This window comes from Monodon monoceros, unplaced genomic scaffold (assembly GCF_005190385.1).
Source record: "Monodon monoceros isolate NGI ecotype Baffin Bay Population unplaced genomic scaffold, NGI_Narwhal_1 Super_Scaffold_12, whole genome shotgun sequence".
Lineage (NCBI taxonomy): Eukaryota > Metazoa > Chordata > Mammalia > Artiodactyla > Monodontidae > Monodon > Monodon monoceros.
This window is the reverse complement of record NW_021703768.1, coordinates 124,909,732-124,915,731: the sequence shown is the minus strand read 5'-3', so window position 1 is coordinate 124,915,731 and position 6,000 is coordinate 124,909,732. Positions and strand designations below refer to the sequence as shown.

The following is a 6,000-nucleotide window of genomic DNA, read 5'->3' as shown; positions in this document are numbered from 1 at the left end:
TGCTGGCCCGCCCCGAGGGGTGAGGTCCCTCCGTCACCCCTGCGCCCACTGCCTTGCGCGCCCGGACGCGCCACAGCCACCCTCGGCGTCCGCAGGGGGCGGCCGCGAGGACCACGCGGGCTGGGGGCTGCTGAGCCTGAGGAGCCAGTCTCGGCCGGCCGGGAGGAGAACGATGCTCGGCCAGCCCCGGTGAGCCTGCGCTGGGGTCCCTCCGCCCGCAGACCCGGGCGGGCCCGCGCCTCGCGCTCGCCAGCCTGCCAGTGCGGGGGATGAAGCCCGCACCCGAGGGGGCGGCGGGGAGGGCGCAGGCAGCGGCTGGGAGCGCGGCGACAGAAGCTCGGCTCCGCGGCGAGAGGTGGCGGGTCCGGTCCGCCAGGGCGCCTCGCTCCCTCGCCTCAGGCGGAGGGTAAGGTGCGGCGAGGGCGCAGGGGTCACGACCCTGCGAGTCCTCGTGTTTGCGGGGACGCGGCGGGGGCGGGGCGGCGCGACGGCGACGCGCTGGGGGCTCTGGACTTATGGGACCCGGGTTTACCTCAGGGATGGGCTGCATGGCGGCTCAGGCTGTAGGTGGGCTGGCTGGTCGTGTAGGACATGCCTCCAGCGTGGGACCACTAGGGTTGGGGCTAGTGCCCTACGCTTGTGTACGTAAGTACTTGTGAAACTGTGTGTTCGCTGGCTCTGTGAGGTAGTGTGTGTAAAGGGTGTGTGTGAGAGAGAGACATAACATAGGCTGTGCGTATATAACCGTGTGTGTGTGTGTGTGTGTGTGTGTGTGTGTGAGAGAGAGAGAGAGAGAGAGACAGGGTACATGTGTGGACAGTATGGATGATCCTGGATGTGTAACGGAGTGTACTACTCTAACTCTGTGTGTGTGTGTGTGTGTGTGTGTGTGTGAGACAAGATATGCATACCCGGAGTGTATACCTGGCTGTGTGTGTAAGTGACCGTGAGTGTGTGGCCATGCTGTGCTGCATGAAACGTTCGCTGTGGCTGCCAGGGCTAGCTTCCTGCGTTTGTCTTTCACAGAATCCCAATCCCAAGTTAAGATGCACTTCTTCTCAGCTTGCTACCCAGTGTGAGGCACTGTGCTGTTAGTTGCCTTTGGAAGAAGTGGCTGTTGATACAGGGAAGTGATGGCTGGCAGGGGTGGAGAAGTCATGGCATGAGCTTGTCTTCCTAGAAGACATTGGCTTGATTTCCCATTGGTTCATTAAAATACACAAAAAATGTTTCTTAGGGTACAGGTTTGGCATGAACCAAACGGTGGCTTTTGATGGAAGGACCCTGAGGCTAGTTTGCTCTCCTGTCTTAATATTGCTGGGACGGAGTCCCCAGGTCAATAGCTGTGGGTGACCCTGGCGGTGGTGGGTGGTGTTTGCCTAGTCCCCTGTGTGAAACTTCAGCATCGGTGATGAGGGAGGAGAAGTTGCTGCGTGCTGCTGGTGAGCCCAGATGATGAAGGGAAAGGACACTGGTGATGGATGCAGTTCCCTAGAAACAAGGAAGAAGTCAGGACATGGGATGAGACTCGTGGAGCTCTGAGGAGCAGCTCTCAAGAAGCGATGAGTGCGGAAAAAATTAGTATAAAGTAAAGAGGATTTGCATCATCCTCAAGTCATTTTTCTGTCTCAACGTTTATTTTTTCCACGCCACCCTTACTTAGCCTACACTCACTCCTGTGTTTTGGGAAATGTCTTTGTTATAATTATTATTTTGCAGTTCAGTGGGTCATCATTTAAACTCCAGGAGAACTGTAGCACATCAGGCTAGCAGGAGCTTCAGGGAGTGTTCAGTTCAGCACATGTTGAGCAGACAGAGGTCCTAGGGCTCAGAGGACAGTGATGCTCTTGGTTCCTCTGAGTTATCTGGATTTCACTCCTGAAGCTGCTCCTTCTAGGGGCCACAGTGGCCTTGTAACCTCCAAACTGAATGTGTTTTCTTCCATTCGACTTCTCCCGGACCTCCCCGACACTGTTCATCCCCTCATCTCTTTCCTTAACTTCACAGACTGAAGAACAGCACCTGAAACCCAGCATAAGTACCTGCTACCCAGATCACCTCCTGACTATCCCATCTATCACTGAACCACCACCATCCTCCAAGTCACCCTGGCTGGGAACTGAAGTCACCTCTTTATTTCTCCTCTTTCTTTATCAGTAGCGACCACAGCTTAATCAATAGGCGGGTCTTATCCATTTTTGCTCAATATCTCTTGAACCTAAATTTTTTGTTTGTTTGTTTTTTATTCCCACTTCCAGCACCTAATCAGGTGAGACCCATACTCAGGGATTTCCAGAGATAGGAACAGATGTAGACTGTGATCATTGAAAAATGCAAAATAAAGGCACATAGAGAAGTCCCTTGATATTATCAGTGAGTAATAAATAAGTTCTTTGGAAGAATCTGGACCTTCTGATGGTTGTAGTATTATGTGACCTAGATCAAGTCTCTTGGCCTTTCTAAATCTCAGTTTCTTCATCTGTGAAATGAAATGGAAGACTTCAACTAGAATCTATTTGCTAAATCATATCCAAGGTTTTTTCCAGCTCTAAAGTTATCTGATTATCATTGATGTTCTTTGTTTTAGTGAGAAAATTTTATCCTAATGTCTTATGATTACCTTCCAATATCTAACCGTCTTTTTTAAAAAAGAAATTCAGTTTGTCTTCAGGGAAAGGAATTAGGCAAAGGGAAAAGGGTGAAAATGCACTATTGACTTAGTTTTGTGGTTGAGCATTAACTGCACACATCAAGCCTTAGAGTTGAAAAGGTCTTATAGGTCACCCATTCTCACCTCCATCAAGTGCCAAAATCTTCCATACTATTGCCTTTTTGAAAATTAAAAAAAAAAAAATCTGTCAAGCCTTCTTAAGATAACTTCAAACAACATTGTAATTCAGGGTTTCTCAGACCTCTTGTACCATTAATGTTTTGGGCTAGATAATTTTTTGTTGTGAGGGCCTAGCTTGTCCATAGTAGTATGTTTAGCAGCATCTCTGGCACCCATTAGATGCCAGTAGCAACTCTCTGTTGTGATAACCAAAAATATCTCGAGATATTACCAGTATCTCCTTGGGGGACAAAGTACCCCCCCAAACACCTGTTGAGAACGACTGTTGTAATTCAAACACGAGTCTTGGGGTCTTGAACAGACCTTACAACAAAGTATTTTAGTAGATAGATGAACTGCTGTGTTGCTTGCTGCTTTTCCACCCCCTTCCAAATTAGCCACCCTCACACGTTTACCTTCATCCCTCCTGGTTTCTCACTGCCTTGTTGCTATGTCTGGAAATGCTCAAGATGCTGCTGAAGGCTGAGGAGTGTTTGAGAGACAACATAGTAATGATCCTAATAGCTTACATTAATCCAGCCCTTATGTGCTAGACACAGTTCTAAATGCTTTACATGGATAATCTCATTTAATCTGCATTAAGGATCCTATAAGAGAGATACTTTATTCTCTCTGTCTTAGAGATGGGGTAACTCATACGTAAGAGAGGTGGAATAACATGTCCAAGTTCATTTAGCTGTGAAGTGGTGGAGCTGGGGTTGGGTTGTGTGCTCCAGAGTCTTTGTTCTGAAACTTTGTTCCGCACATTAAACTGCCTCTGAGAATGGGATCTTGATGTTACAGGGTAGAAATGATCTTAAACATTGTCTGTTTCAGTTGTAGAATCAAGTCTGCTTCTAGGAAGATTAGAGACTGTGAGGTTGATAGTTGTGTTCAGCTGACATATTGTGACTTCTTACCTTTTTTGTCTTCTCTCTCTTTGTAATTCAGGTTATTCGGAAATAGCTCTAAGGCATATGCAGAGTGAGAGAGGTGGTGGCAGGGTTGGTTAAATTGGGGGAGAAGGGCTCAAGGGAAAGGAAGAATGGCAGAAAGAAGCAAACAATGGATGAGACATTTCTTTTTCCATTAAATCCTCACTATTATCTAAACTTTTGATATCTCTTTTATCACCCAAACTAAAGTTGCCATATTTTTATCAATTCCCTCCTTCTGTATTCTTCTTGGCCTGCCCTTTCATTCTTCCATTCTGCTTGCTGTTTTTATACTTTGGGGCAGTAGAAAGTAGTACACATTTGGACAGAGGGAAATATAAGTGTGATATAAATAGCCACCAAACAGGCTTATCGATGGGGCTAACCTTAAGTATAGTCAGAGTAAGAATGACTACTTTACCAATTACCATTAATATTGAAGATCCAAGGCAAGCCCTAAGAAGGTTGACTTTAAGACCCTATATCAACACACAGATTGCTGATCCCCACTCCTAGAGTTTCTGATTCCGCGCTTCTGGGCTGGGGTCTGAGGATTTGCATTTCTAACTGATTCTCAGATGATGCTGATGCTGCTGGTCCAGGGACCACAATTTGAAAACCACATGGTTGAGACCTAATAACCAAATAAAGCTCACAACTCACCCACTTGAAATTTTTTAAATAAAAAGATACCTTATTTTTAAGATAACTAAATATTTGGATTTAGGAGAATCAATAAATAAAGCAAGATTGAAAGACAGTAACTGCTAGGGGCTAATTGACACCTCTCACGAAGCGTCTAAGCTTTGCCTCTCGTTTTGAATTTCAGAAAAATGTATTCTTTTTCTCAGCTGTGATACTTCTGAGTTAATAGTTATGATCTTAGATCTTTTCTTGTTCCCTCCTTCCACCTACCACTCAATTTGGGTGATAAAAGTCCTCATTAGTCACAGAATAATCCCAATAAAAAGTACATTAATATCTTGTCTACTGTCAGATAAATTCTGACCCGTCCTTCTGAGATTAAGAAATATATGTTATGTGTGCATCCAGCTTTTGCTTCCTGTTGCTTTGTACATTTTTCCCTTTCGTATCATCAGCAGCACAAAGAAACCCAACAGAAACTCCAGTCAAAACATGAATATGTAACTGATTAATTTTTTTAAAATTTCAATCAGAAAAGTTTCTTTTAAAACAAATTTCAAACTCAGTCAACTCCTTCCTTCTTCTTGACTGCCAGCATCAGTCTGTTTTTGCATGACCACACATCCTCCACCTAAACAAGGTGTCTCCGAGTACTTACTCAGAAAGATTTAGTTATTGTGAAACTCAGATGCAATTAAAATAATGTTTATTGGATATTTACTCTGTACTGTGGAGTTGTTACACCTAGTCTTTTTAAATTTTTCAATCAGTCACTGAGAGATGAGGGGTTTTTGTTGTTGTTGTTTAGAGATGAGGAAACCAAGGCCTGGAAATTTAAATAAACTCTTATATTATTAGAAGGCTAATTGTATTAGTAAATATATATTTTTCCTCATACATAATAAAAGCCAACTTTAGCTTGCTTAAACAGAAAGTGAAATTTATTGGAAGGATAATGGAGCTTCTCATAGATCAAGGAACTAGGCCCCAGGAGGGACAGAAATCAGGTCATCTCTGGAGAACTCAGTTGCAGGCATTCACAATCTTCTCCCCATTGCTCTTCAGTTAATATGACATATTCCCACAAGTGTGTCTCTTGGTTCAAACTCTCAAGAGAAAGGATCTGATGGCCCAAGGTCATAGCAGAAGAGTAGTTGCCATGGGCTCACGCTTGTATTGTGGTAGGTATTCCTAGTAAAAGTGGTCTAGAAGATGCTTGAATGAATATCTCCTGTTGTCACATACCTAGTTGGCAGAGACAGAATTTGAACTCAGGTTTGACTCTAAATCTGATGCATGTCTCCTACCAAAGGGATAGTTGAGAGAGAAACACATTAATTTGGCATGTAATAATGGCCATTTGCCTTTGTTTTCAAGGTCCTCCCCATGTTAACCATTCCCTGTGTAGGGTCCTGCACCTGTCGTTTGTGCATACCTCTTGGTTTCTCATACTTCTGTGACTGCATCCTGGCTCCTCCCTGTCAATCTGGTCTCTATGCCACGTGGCCTGGCTTCTCACTCTGCTTATGCATGTCATGCCTCTGGCTCACCTAGCACAGCTCTGACTCACAGATTGTACGAGCTGAAGGG

The 6,000-nt window shown here is 45.0% G+C and overlaps 1 protein-coding gene across 1 annotated transcript in view; it reads left to right on the top strand.

Moving 5' to 3' along the window:
* Positions 1-311: 311 nt before the first annotated feature.
* HTR4 (5-hydroxytryptamine receptor 4) overlaps positions 312-6,000 on the top strand; it is a 181,332-nt gene continuing 175,643 nt past the window's right edge. The window contains exon 1 of the mRNA XM_029217422.1: positions 312-406. The gene's annotated coding sequence lies outside the window, so the exon portion shown is untranslated. The remainder of the gene's footprint in view (positions 407-6,000) is intronic.